The sequence below is a fragment of the Ambystoma mexicanum genome, chromosome 12 (genome assembly GCF_040938575.1).
Source record: "Ambystoma mexicanum isolate Mex_15411 chromosome 12, UKY_AmexF1_1, whole genome shotgun sequence".
Lineage (NCBI taxonomy): Eukaryota > Metazoa > Chordata > Amphibia > Caudata > Ambystomatidae > Ambystoma > Ambystoma mexicanum.
In genome coordinates this window covers 33146233-33161010 of record NC_090936.1, presented here as the reverse complement: position 1 = coordinate 33161010, position 14778 = coordinate 33146233, and the positions used below count along the sequence as shown (strand labels likewise).

The 14778-nt window shown below is 45.5% G+C and overlaps 1 protein-coding gene across 3 annotated transcripts in view; it reads right to left on the bottom strand.

Moving 5' to 3' along the window:
- TTLL8 (tubulin tyrosine ligase like 8) overlaps nt 1-14552 on the bottom strand; it is a 732112-nt gene extending 717560 nt beyond the window's left edge. For all 3 annotated transcript variants that reach the window (XM_069627869.1, XM_069627868.1, XM_069627870.1), the window contains exon 1: nt 14473-14552. The gene's annotated coding sequence lies outside the window, so the exon portion shown is untranslated. The remainder of the gene's footprint in view (nt 1-14472) is intronic.
- Nucleotides 14553-14778: the final 226 nt, after the last annotated feature.

The following is a 14778-nucleotide window of genomic DNA, read 5'->3' as shown; positions in this document are numbered from 1 at the left end:
ATTGGTAGGGGCGCAGATAGGAGACAAGCAGTTCATATTCATGGTTGATTCGGGAGCGGAGAAATCATGCATTAGAGAGGGCCGGTTCCCGTTATCTAACCGGAAGTTAGAGACGCAGGGGTTCTCTGGGGCTGTAATTGAAGTTCCTTACACAGAAGCATTGGATGTAACAGTGGGGGGTAAGACTGTAAAGACACCTTTACTGTATTATGAACACTCACCAATAAATTTATTAGGGAGGGATCTCCTGAGTAAACTCAACATGACCATATCATTCACTGAGAGAGGTATAGTGTGTTCAACACCCGGAATATGCCCTTTGCGTACAATGTTGGTAGTACAGGCCCACACAACCACACAAGAAGTACGGGGGTTGCCGGAAAATGAGGAAATGTTCATCGAAGGGCTAAAGACATTGGCTCTCATAATTCCAGAGCTGAGAAAGATGGACTGGAGGATTCCAGCAGAGTTCCTCTTCCGCCCCATAGTGTGCCCCGACACAGCACCAGGGTCAGTGGTATCATTAGACTTGCACGCTGTACAGGTATCAGCGAAAAGGATTGCTGTGATTGGATTAGATATGGAAGGATGTGAGTGGCGTACAGTACTGTGCACGAATGCCAACATCGCCCTAAGAGACTTAACAGACGAGGATCTCTTTTCAGATGCAGAGGGGGATGGTGAAATTGTAATGGAAATAGCGATGCCCTGTGACATTTTGATTCAAGCTAGGGAAATCCCCGCTCAACTGATGGCAGTGGTAGGAGCACCGCCGTCATTTTTTGATGATGACATGAGACTCGTACCAAATAATTTGTGGACAACAGGCCCCCATGATGTAGGGCTGTTGCATGGAGTACAACCTGTGATAATAAAACTAAAGCAAGGAGCAATTTTACCCCGAGTGAAACAGTATCCATTATCCCGTGAAGCTGAAGAAGGGATAAAAAGAGACAATAAATGCACTACTAGCACAAGGGATAATAGTGCCTTCAAACTCCCCATGCAACACATGTATTTATCCAATCAAAAAAGCAAAGGGAGGGTCTTGGAGGATGATACAGGATTTACGCCCCCTAAATTATGTAATTCAGAAAGAGTTCCCTTTGGTCCCGAACCCTGCATCAATATTATGCAGCATCCCAAAAGCGGCATCACACTTCACAGTGGTAGACTTGAAAAACGCATTTTTCTCAATCCCCTTGGCTGAAGAGAGTAGATACCTGACAGCATTCACACTAGGGGGAAAGAGATATGAACACTGCAGATTACCGCAGGGATACTGTGAGAGCCCAAGCATATTTAACCGCATATTGCATGAAGACTTGGGAAACCTATCAGTTGAGAGTACAATCATTCAGTACGTAGATGATTTACTAGTGTGTGCACAAGACAAGGAAACATGCAGAAAAGATTCAACAACACTCCTAACACTATTGGCCAACAAGGGGTACAAGGTAGACAAGGGAAAGCTACAGTACTGCATGACAGAGGTCTTATACTTGGGACAGCTGATATCAAAAGATGGAAAGAGAATAATACCCGATAGGGTAGAAGCTATAAAATCAGTAGGAGAACCCACAACAGTGAAAGACATGCAGAAATTCTTGGGAATGTGCAACTATTGCCGAGCATGGATACTAGACTATGCAGCATACACGAGGCCCCTACTACAAGCACTCAAAGAAGCACAACAGGAAAATAAAAAAATCGAATGGTCAGAAGAGATGAGCGCATCATTCCAATCATTAAAAGAGTTAATTTCAAGCGCTCCAGTGCTAGCGAATCCTGATTATGGACGCACATTTTACCTATTCTCACACTGCAAGGGAACACTCATGACAGCTGTTCTGACACAAAAGACGTCCCTAGGACACAAGCCTTTAGCTTACTATAGTGGTACGTTAGATGCCGTGATGCAAGGCCATTTCGCGTGCGAGCAATCACTCGCTGCAGCCGCGTTCGCGATTGAGAAAAGTGCCACAATAGTAATGGGTTGCCCTGTGACATTGTTTGTGGAACATTCACTATTTGCAATACTTGAGAGGTCAAAAAGCACACTGACAACACAGCGGGCAACAGCCTATGAGATCATATTGTCTAGCGCCAATATCCATGTGGTAAGATGCAAGACAGTGAACCCCGCCACATTCATTACAGAAGCGTGCACACTAGAGGACATGCAGGACCACAATTGTGCTACTTACACAGGAGAAAGAGGGGAGGACACAGTGGTGTGTGAGAACGCTCTGAGCGAGGGGGAAGTGTACTTTGTGGATGGGTCTGCATCGATTGACGTGGACACGGGAGAAAAACATGTTGGTATGGCAGTAGTGAGGTTAGAAGACGGTGAGTATGAAACACTAGTACAGTACCGCCTCCCAACACATTACTCCGCACAAGCAGCAGAACGGATTGCTCTCATAGAAGCACTACATGCAGCAAAGGGTTGCGCAGTGACAATATATACAGACTCAGCTTACATGACGACGACAGTACATGGAGGTCTAGCAAGATGGGGGCGGAGGGGATTCCGACGGGCAGACGGAACACCAGTACAGCATGCAGAATGGTTAAAAGAGTTAATTGAGGCCCTACAAAACCCTACTGCAGTAGCAATAGTGAAGTGCCAAGCACATACATCCAACACAGACGTTGTGTCTTTGGGAAACGCGGCAGCGGACGCTGCCGCCAAGGAGGCTTCCTATTTTCAGAAATATGAAGCAGGTGAGTACATGTTGCAGCACAAGACAAACGAAGAGCTCCCAGAAGGCTACAACATGATGCCTATCTCACAAATACTAGAATTGCAGGAAGGAGCTAGTGCAGACGAAAAATTGATGTGGACAAAACGAGGGTGCAGCAAGTCGGCAACAGACTTACTGTGGCGACAAAACAACTCAGGGAAAGTGGTAATGCCAATCAAGTTATTAGACATCGCGTTTCAACAACTACACTTCCCTGCACACAATACCAGACAGCACATTGCAGCAGAAATACAGGAAGAATGGTTCGTGCCCTGTCTCCAGGAGCACTTATCTCGATTAGCGATGGAATGTCAGATATATAATTCAGGAATGACATTACGCACGCTCCGGGGAACAATTCCAAAACCCATTGGCCCATTCAGAGAGCTACATATTGATTACGCGGACATGGGGGAAAGGTGTAATGGAGCACGTTACATGATCGTGGTTGTATGCCCATTCTCAAGGTGGGTAGAAGCAGGCCCATGTGCACGACCTGATGCCAAAAGCGCTGCAAAGTTCCTAGTTAGGGAAGTGTTTCCGCGCTGGGGAATTTGTGATGTGATTCGCTCAGACAATGGCACTCACTTTGTAAATGAGCTTTTCAAGGAAGTTACTACATTATTGGGAATAAAACATAAATTGTGTTCGATTTATCATCCTCAAAGTAATGGCGTAGTGGAAAAGATGAACGGACTGTTAAAGGGCAGGTTATCAAAACTATGCTTTTCATTGAAAAGGAATTGGATTTACTGTCTGCCCCTTGCGCTATTTGAGCTGAGAAATCAGCCAAGCAAAGACCACCATTTGTCCCCGCACGAGATCGTGACTGGGAGACGAATGAACACAGCACACTCCCCACTGCGTGAACACTCAGATGCACACAGAAGCGCCGCGATATTGGGAGATGAGTTCACAGACTATTTGAAGAAATTGACAAGGGCAGCGTGCGCGATATCAAAGCAGCTCTCTCCACCCTTCACTAGAGAGGAGGGAAACATAACAGGGTCTGTCACGGAGCCTGAACAAAAGCTACAGCTGATGCCGGGCGACTCAATTTATGTCAGAAGTTTTGTGCGTCGATGGAATGCACCACGGTTCCATGGCCCATACGAGGTAGTGTTCTGCACGCCCACGGCAGTGAAAGTAAAGGGCTTGAGGTACTGGGTGCACTTGACAGATGTACGAAAAGCATATAGTAACGTGCAGGAGGAGGTGGATGAGGAGGCACAGACAACAGCAAACAATGCAACTGAACAGGATGTCTGAATATGAACTTGTGTATGTGTGACAGTAATGGACCTGAATGGGAATATGGTTGATAAGTATACTTGCATTCCTTTTTTTTTAGATGTTACAAAAAAAAAAAAACGTTTTTTCTTTTATCTTGTGGACTTATATGTAATTAATGAAGTGATCAAATTATGAAGTGTTTACACCCTTGTCTGTGCATCCCGTCCCTACAAACCCTACCCGCTTCCGGACCCTGTCAATATATATTGGCACTAATAGTGCCACCAAAATGTTTACATGCATGCACTTAATGCACTTTTATATCTCAAACAGGAGCTACCATGGCATCTAACGGGCAGCCTGCAACAGAAAGAATTAGTAGAATGAGAGAATTATTACATGAGAGATGCAGATATTCGCATGAGTGTGGATTATCTGTGTGCATTACGTTGTTTTTTATACTAATGTTTGGCCTCGTTACATATTGGTTTGTAGCGTTCATCTCTATCGAGATGAACGAGGGGGGAGGGATTAACAGCACTGGGATTAATAGCACTACTGGGACCAATACAACTGCAAGTGTCAATACTAGGGAAGGTGATTTTTTGGTATGGGACGGAACTAAACTTGTATGGGGTTATCATACCACACCATCCAGTGCTGTCATCTTACAAAAGAAAGAGCCACAGGGTGGAATGCAAAACAACACAGTGTCTCCACCAGGGATATCTAATTACAATGCCCGCAGTTTAAATGACCGAAACCCGTCTGCCATATCATGGTTGTATAACACCCCCACCAGCCAGCCTGCCCCCATACTAAAAAACAACCTGCAAGATAACGTCAGGGACGAAAAGGAAAAGCTGCTAGCAATACACGAAATATTATATGATGCATGGGCCAAGGGGGGCGGGAATGAGAAAGGGGGGTCTATTTTGTCCCTCGCCCAGGAGGCTGGGAAGTACATGAGGAACAAGAATAACAGACGAAAGAGGGAAGCAGGGAGGAGGAAGTATGATGAGTACTATGGGTTAGGACTAGATAAAATGGAAGACCCACGACACCCCCACCAGACAAATAAATGGTATGCGGATATGAGTGCCACAGCTAAACAAACAACAAACGAGAGCTGTTATGTCTGCTCCCTCATTCCTCACGCTTCAGGTACACCCAAAGTACTGCTACCCAAAGAGTTGCCAATCATAGATGCCCAATGTCTCCTTCATCTCACGTTATGCAGGATTAAGAACACCTTCCAGGCACATGAAGTTACTTTTCAAATGCTGCAGAACGAGAAAACTTGCTACCCAAAAACGGCAGGGGTGGTATGTCTGGAAAAACCATTTTTTGTAATACAAGGGACACTTTTTTCGGACAACAAATGGAAGGATGAAGAAGTAATGTGTAAAGCTGAAGCACTGAGAGGCGTGGCACCAGAGAAATTGCAGTGGATAGAAGAAACATGCACACCAGTGTGGAAGGAACACATTTCAAAACTAACTTGGGTAACCGCCATTGAAAAACCCTTCAAACTACAGAACGAAATAGACTATGAATTATGTTTTAAAGGAGAGGGGAAAACCTAATGGGGACGAACAAGAACTGTAACAAGACCCTCACCATCCCAGATCTAAGAAAAGGGACAGCGGCCCTGATGGACACGTACTGGGTATGCGGCAACCAGGCATACCTGCACCTCCCCCCGTCATGGAGTGGCAGCTGCTCAATGGCCACTCTGCACTCAGCCCTAATGGTGATACCAGAAAGCCACATCGATGGGAGCAAAAGGACACAGGAACGCATGCAACAGAGTGCGGCCCAACCAACTGCAGAGTCACAAATGTATGTCCTGTCTTCCGGAAGCAAGGGAGAGGTGCTGACCCGTAACAGACGAGCATCAAATTACATATCAAAGGCATCATCAGAACTATTGGCTCAGATCCCAGACAAATATCGATTATTCAGCTCAGCAGAAACATTCTTTGCCTCACTCGTCTCAAGTGTCCAAGCAAGAGCAAACGCAAAATGGCTCCAGATAACACGCTGGGAATTGATTCAGCTGGCAAACGACACTGAAGAAGGGTTCAACGTAATAAAAGTGGAACTGAGGGCTTTACGACTGATGACCATGCAAAACAGGTATGTCCTGGACCTGTTGACGGCGATGGATGGAGGTGTTTGCCGAAAAATAGGAAGTGCCTGCTGCACTTTCGTACCTTCTGAAGACGCAGAGAACGGCTCCCTGTCCCATGTGATCGAAGCAGTCCACAACCTAGGAGAAAAAATGAAAATGGAAGGCGGAGCAGAAGACAGTACGTGGTTCGATAACATCTTCTCCTGGGTCCCCTCATGGCTTGGAACAACCGTGAAATTTTTGATGCCAGCTGTGGTGTTCCTCCTTTTAATTTTTTGCCTGTGCCAGGTGGGTCTTCGAGTTTGTGCTAACGCAGTACCAAATGGTGCAATGATGATGGTGACAATGGGCAACACCCGTGGGACAATGCAAAACATGCAGGAAGTGCAGGTACAAACAGGAACAGATGACACACCAAGATATCAGCTAGTGCCTATCTACCACGACAAAGATATCATAGATAAAGCATGGCACACCACCATTAGAGAGCCCCATGTACTAGAATGGTACCAGGAGGTGTGGGTAGATTTGGCGGGAGATGGCGGATGCATATACCTGACTTGTACCCCAGATGAATATGCCAGAAGAGGGGAAAGCTTACGGGGGGTGTGCAGAGCATGGACGCCCATAAAAGGCACACCTGCATGGGACGAGGCAGTGATGGACGAAGCAGAATGTAGAAGGCTGGAGGACTTAAAGTATTTGTTACTTAAATAACGAAAGGGGGGAAATGTAGGGGAGGAGTGGTCCAAAAGACCCCCCTTGCCTACACCTCCACCCCAGGTGAGGGCCATGGCTCATCGTGTGTCCCCTCCTACCACCAGAGCCCAGGTGGTGGATGGCTCACCTGCTAAAGACATTGCCCGCACGTATTGAATTTAGCTAGGCCTTAGAAACCATTTTGTCTACTAAAGATGGTGTGAGCTCAGTGCACTGTAGCGCGGCCCCCACCCTCGGAGAGTTTCAGTTATCCCTGTCGCCGCAGCAGCCTGGCAGATCCGCTGTGAGCCCGTTCCCACGAACAAGACGGACATGAGCTAGCATAAGATACTAACATTGTAACAGTTCACCTTCTGCAGTGTATCATCGCTCCCAGCATGACCCGGGCAGCAGGCCTGGGCGATGAAAAGAACGGTAAAATGGTCATCAGATGGCAGAAAGTCTCTACATATTAATGCCAAGACCACTTGCAAAGTATGCTTTTCTCCACAAAATCCCTTATATTACAAAAACCTGTAAAATGTATAAACATAGAAAGCATGCTTCCATGATATAAGCAATGGCGAGCCCACACCCCTGCAGTTGGGTACTAATAATGAAGGAGCGTTCCAGGGATCTATTTGTTACGTGTATCACTGGGGAACAAACACTTCATGGTTTTGCGCCATAACCGAACTAATGCTGCTAGAGTACACGAGAAGATGAATGTAACCATACAGAGGGCTCATGTACGGATGCGCGAGAATGCACTTGTCATGTGTGTATGTCTAAACCCCTTATGTGCCACCACCGTCACGTACAGTGGCGGGTCATTTTCTATGTACTCCACCAACCTCAATACTACCTCACTTACTGCAAATGTATATGCATATAACTAAATACTGTAATTGTTAAAACATAGTGTAAGAATAAGGTGCTCAGGCTGGATATAATCGAGACACATCCAGCAAAGTTGAAATGCATGATTTAAAGTGATTTGAATAAGTATTACAGAGTGTTCAAATGTTTGTGATGTTTTTACCTAAAGTCGGCAACATACGAGGAAGATACCTTTTGTGAATATGTGCAAGGCCATTCCCCCTCCCACCCTGCGAAGTCTGCCAAACATGAGAGCAGAGGCCCGCGCCGCGCTGCTCCACCTCCCCCAACCAGACTGGAGCCGCTTCAAAGATTGGTAGCCCCCTCTGCACCACCCAAGGCCACGGCCCGCCACCTGCATTATTTACAGCACAGCAGTAAACCTCTGCCTGAACACACACTTCCAAAGGCGCCCCCTCGTAAACCCCACAACCCACCGGATCACCTTAGACTTATGGCCCTGTGCAATCAGGACACCCAATACTTTGACAACACACAGCGGCACATCCATAACAACTTCTAACAAGACAGAATGACCTGTACCGCCCTTCCCAGGCCCTGAAGCTTAGCACCTCGACCTATGGCCCCGGTCAACAGGACACTGGTAACCATGTCCTGACGTATTACCATCACACCCCTCACAAGGTGCATTCCTCCTGTGTTGCATTAACCTGTAGAATAACCTATTGGAAGATTTACTAAAGAAGATAATATTGCAATGACTGAATGACTGCGGTGTGCATGGCCTAGGGCAAATAAGTCAGGAAAAGACATTCATCTCTGACACTGGCCGCGATGGCACAACAACACCGCCCGGATGAACTCAGCCAACCTGCCAGGCCCAGCCCAACCCACGAGGCTGACCAGTGACGTCCTCCAGCCAAGGCCAACCACATTGCAGCAGCACCTATAGCTAGTCATCACCACCCAATCCCATTGAACTTGTGCCCCCTATAGTATGGAGGTTCTTATGACGTTTTTTGTAAATATATGCGCCTGTCTTTGCTATTGTCAGACGGAGCGCTCTCAGAGTTTGCAGAGTTCTTTGCATGCCCTATTCTGATGGATAAACTTCCATTTAAGCTCACCCGCACTCTGTCTTGGCTTTATTCCCAACTTGGGAGAGTCTGTCATTGTCTCTCATTGCGGGGAGGATCGTGCTGGCTGGGGACGCTTGCCTTCAGAAGCGAACCTACAGAGTGTATTGGGACACACCAGTGTCATGGAGATCTGGGTTTAAATAGCCCTCTGCTCCCGTGATGCAATTATCATAGTGGGCGTTGTTGCCTAGCAACACAGGACGCCGTGAGCATGGCGCGAGCGCAAGGAGGTTGTGTCTGGGTATTCGCGCATGCGCAGTGAGTCCTGCAATGGCCGTTCCCATGCACTGCGTTAACCCAGGATCCCTGCACCTGACACAGAGACCGTGCCAGGATCCAACGCCTCCAGCCAGCGGGCCAAATCCTGCATGTTGCAGCCACCACTGAGGGTATAGTAGCCCCGGGTTGCAGCCGTGAAGAGCTTGGGGCCTAACACATGTTCAGCAATGGTGTTATTTAAATTAAAAGAAAGCTCCTAACTTACACAATAGCTATGAGCAAAGTTCCCTGTATAACACAAGTAAAACTAAGGGTGCCCGTCAAGTCCAAAGAAAAATTATTCAGTTTGAATACTAAGTACCTAACTGGCCCTACAACTTTGCGAAAATACCTCACTAAAAGAAAAGGGAGTCTTCTATAATAGCGTCGGTGTGGACTTCTGCCTGGCCCACTTGTATTCGACGTGTTCTCAGTCTAACAGTTCTTGCATATTGTCTTCACCGTGTTATTATTGAATCCTTTTGGAAAATTCACAAATGCCTTTGGTCTGGATTTCCCTCTTCCTTTGATAAGTAAACAGTCTATGATTTTTAAATTCCAATCCCTCCAGGACGACTTGAAAATACACTTCTTTCTTTCACACCGTTGTAGCGTTGAGACTTCCCCGAAGTCTGTGATAAAAAGTCTTATCAAGCAACATACAAATTTTCTTGGGGTTCTTGCCCAGTTGAATAACACCACTCCCTGTGATTTATGCACTATGCTGTATGTGTTATACAGTATTCTGTTTCCCTTTACTCTGTTTTCAAAGTGGGATTTTTTGCTGTGCTTTCTTTGACGCTCTTGGTGGTGCAAGGAACTGATGGTGGCAACAGTAAAGACAGACACAAGTGATCACAGTTCAAGGGTGCTTAATAAACTGTATAAGTATTTTGGAAAACATGCCTAATCTAAACCTAAATCTAAGATGGGAGCAAGCTACGATGATCAAACAATAATAAGGCAGTCCTAGTGGTATCTTGTCAAATAAAAAGACCAATACTAAGAAAATCCTATTGCCAATCCTTACAACTAAACACAAGAGTTTGGGATAGGGTTCACAAGAAAGAAATAAGTGTTCATAAATGAAAAGTCAGGATGTGGTAGCTGGGGGGGTCTCCATTCCCCATGAAAAATTTAAGGCACTTCCACACCAGGAAAGAAAGCCTCAACCCTATCCTTTTCTCCTCCCCTCCCTTCCTTATCTATGTCTTAGCTCTTGCACTATCTGAAATGTTGAGCGGGTGCAGTGTTGCTTTGGCATTGCTTGTGAACCTATAGAATAGATTGCATCGAGCCCAGGACATACAGCATTGATGCGAGGCAATGTTGATCTTGCTCTATGTGATATGAACATTCTCCCTAGAGTATCATTAAGGGTTGCTGTCAGTGGACTTGCAATAGGATGAAAGGGGAGGTATGGAGAGGAAGGGTAGGGGTACCCTTATCCATGACCATTCAACTTCTGGTGACATACTGTTGTCCTGGGGTAGAGGGTCTGGATGAGAACTCTGAGGATGCCACCCTCGTCTGCACATTGGAAACTGTGGTTGGCCTGGATATTCAACTACCTCTTTGCCACCAAGGAAATCGAATAGGCAACTGAGCAATATTCTCCTTGCGGGGAACGATGCTCAAATACTCCTTCATAGATACTCAACGCAATGTATTTAATACTAGCGTATCAGTGCTCAAGTCGCACTCAGCCACAGGCCAACCCAGACTATGAACTCAGCATTTGGTGATGACTGCGAGAACTGTAAAATAAGGACTGACTTCAGAGTATCAACATACGAAACAATCCCTCAAAGAATGGCACGAACTGTAAAATGTTGTAAGTGTCAGATGGTGTAGCTTGATGTAGGGGGTGTCATCCAGTAATAGATGTCTGTGGAACTATAGTCCATATTTGATACCTAGAATATGATAGTCTGTTACTATGTGTGGCTCATGCAAACAACACGTATGTCCCATATTCACAAACTAAGTACTGAGCAGCCCAACCCACTGACTATATACAACTAACCTCTTCCTAATGCAGGGATGTTGCCTTTAGATATAGGCAGACTTCCACCCTTGACACATTGGGGCACATTACAAAGCACGCACAGGGGAGGTTCAGACATAGTAGGGCATCCATTTGTAAAGAGACATTCTCCAATATGCACAAGTCGTTATCCTAGGCTTGTTGCTGATAGCTTTTATGAGCATGAATAAATGAAGACCTATATATTTGCGGGTATGCACAGATGCACAAAGGGGGCCTATGCTAGGCTTATGACGGTGATCATGTATTTATTGGGTCGTTGCTCTATATCTACGGGCTCACTGCCGATGTGCTGATAGTTTAAGAATATGGGATATGTTCTATAAGGTGATAATTGATGTTGCATGCATACTCTTCTTTACATGGCTTACTACTTTGATACTATGTCCATGTGTGTATACATTACGTCTTTGTAAACTTTCAAAGTGTATTGAAATGCTTGCTGAAACAGATAACTACAATAAACATTCGCCAACATTATAAACCTCTTTGTGTCTATGTGGTCACACTCTAGGTTTGTCAAATTACACTTCATATCCAGGGGTTGATACTCTGTGTATGGGTTGTTACGTTATGATTATAATGCTTTGACCATGTGGGTGCTACGTAGCATGTCTGAGAGGTGATACGTACAGTGGTCTTCAAACTGTGGTGCTGTCCCCGGTGGCGGGGCGTGGGGGGAGATGGGTGTTCATGGGGGCGCAAGGTTGTTTCAAATGAGAGTATGGTATCTGCTTTTGATAGATAATATCAGCAGATAAGGCACATGCGGGGCTTGGCAACAATATTTTTCTCAAGTGGGCTTGGCAACAATATTTTTACTGAAGGAGGGGCAATGCATAACGAAGTTTGAAGACCGCTGCTTTAGTAGATGTTGTTAGTAGATGGTTACTGGCTAGTACACTGTATTCTTAAGATAGTGCCATTTGTGTGATATTCTCAATCGGATGATGCTATGTTCATGCAGTTTTGCGATATGTCCGTCAGTTTATCTTTATTTTAAAATCCATTAAACTTTGAATCATATACATACAATTTAGCAATCCATTCTACATAGCGTAATGGAGGCAGAGAGGTACTACTAGGGTATCTAAGGCAGTGGTCGATGGGTATGAAAAGAAGTAGTGGAACTATGTTCCCTGCTGGCTTGCCCTACTCCCAACAGACCCCATTGCCACGCCTCACAGACCCCATCGCCACACCCTGTCCCACGCACAATACAAACCCTCAAACAAATGTGGCTGCTGTTTAAGGGAACGTTTAGTGCAATGCACTAAAGAGCAAGTTTCAACTGGTTCCTACACTTTTATTTTAAAACTAACCCATTCCAGAAATGGTTTCCTTTTTAAATAGTAGTATATGTACAGTAAAACGTAATTTAAAAAAAGCAGAGGACAACTGCTCCCAAAGGTTCCCGCCCCCTTCAACTCTGATCTAACCACTCGACCAAGTACCACAGGAAAAATGGTACCAGCAAACTAAAAGAGGAAGGTTTTTTACTATTTTTCTGAAGACCAACAGAGTACTAATACACTGAATATCTTCTGGAGAATTCCAGAGTTTTGCTGCTCTAACCGCAAGGGCCCTGTCGAGGTCTTTTGAAAGTCTAAAGCCATTCATTATCCCAGTATAGTGGGAGGCTGAGCTTAACGGCCTTGGATGGTATACCATTCCAGGGACTATGGATGCAAGTAGGGGTATGACTCCAATGCCAAACATCACAATTATAAAGGATACTGCTAAAAGTGGTGCACAAATGGTAGCCGAACACAAGCTCCTTACCAATAAACCTATGAAACACCATGGGTATGCCCTACATCTCTGAGGAGAAACCGTTTATGACCAGGAGATTATCTGTTTATTAGGCAATGTTTACACTTGGTCTATGAGGTAATACCTTATGTTGGAAATTTACATTCTATTAAAAAGGTAATCTTGTATGCCCATAGGTTTTTTGATTCTCTTGGTCTAGGACGCATTAAGCTCTGCCAATACAGTGATATTCTATATCATTATGATAGTATAAAAGGATTGGATAATTATCTAGGTCTGAGGGGCAATGTGCTAGTGTAATGCTCTGGGGGTCATGTTTATTATGGCGTACGGTTCATGTGTGCAAAAAGAAACTCTGAAAAACCATTCCAGAGAACTGTGTGCTCCCAATATAACTGTAAAAGCTAGTTTACGAATACATTACAGACACAATCTTTTTAGATTATAGACTTTACACATATTTGGGGGTAAATAGAGGCTCATATTTAGGGAGAAGTACTATGGACAGATATTTTTTGCTCTGACGAAATGCATTTGTAGGCACTATCAGATGGGAGGTGTCTGTTTTCTCTGGCATATAAAAATATGAATTAGGGATAGATCCGACCAGATTATATAGCTATTAAATTCATATCATGTATCTGTTCATATGATTGAATTTTGTGTAAACTCACTTTTACAGCCATGTTGTAAGCACACAACTCTCTGGAATGATTTTTCAGAGTTTCTTTTTGCATTTCTATTTGTCCACAGTGCTAAGGGCAACTCACGGCAGTGCTCCTGCAAGTTAAATGTATAAGAACTATTCATAGAGTATTGATACTACTAGGTAGTACCCACATTCCTCATTTCTTGTACAGTTCACGCGTAAAATAAATTTGTAAACATTTTTCACATGAATGTTACCCCACGTCCTATTTTCATTCTTTGTATGGCGAAAAGGGGACACGGATCTTAATTTACAATTCTGCATCCCCTTGCTCTCAGCCATACAAATACTGCAGGATTTTCATGATGGGGTAAATGCTGTGGATTCCTATAGAATCTGTCTACATTTTACACTTGCAAAAAGCAGGCAGAATCCACCGTAAACACTGCCTACCGTTTGTAAATATCAGGCAGTGTTTACTCTGTTTTCAAGACAGAGCGCAAAAGTGAGTTGTAAAGGCACGACTTTACGCCTCCCTTTTGCACTGTGCCATGCAAATGATGAAAATTATGCAGAGGTGACCTGCTTGAATAGTGCAAATGTAACAGTCCCATTAGTGTCATTTATGGGGAATTGAACATGCGCCTCTCTACCTCTATGAGGTAATTCTGTCTGGTTGTAATGTGATTTTCTTGGACCATGAGGTATTGATATTGGTTCCTCAATATGGTGATGAGGCCTAGACTAGCTATGGGCCTGTGGGAGGTTACAGCAACATTCTCAGGGTGGTACTCGACGCCCAGGGAGAAATACCCAAAGCCTGCGGGTGATATTTCCATTCGCAGGCCTGCCACACACCCAGCCATGCCTGCAGTCGGTGCCTCGCTGATGGGCAAGAAAGCGCGGGAACAATGGGAGCGCGCGCATGCGCAGAGCTGCGCAGTAGTACGTACCCCTCCCTCCGAGGCGCGCTGTGGTGGCTCCGTTGTTGATCTCTCGGGCTCCGCTGACCATGCTCCGCCTCCGTCCTCCTCCGCATGCTACCGCCTTCTGCGAGGTGAAGCGTCTCCGCGGGGAGGGGGAAGAAGAGGTGTGCGTGCGTGTGGTGTGCGGGGTGGGGGGGCCCGCTCCCAGCCGACACTGAGGTCGGCCCTGGCGAGCGGCGCGGACCCCGCGCACAGGGGTTGCCAGGGGCAACCGCGCTAGGCATTGTGTGCTCGTCCCTGCTGTATAATGGAGCCGCCCCCAGCCGCATTCTG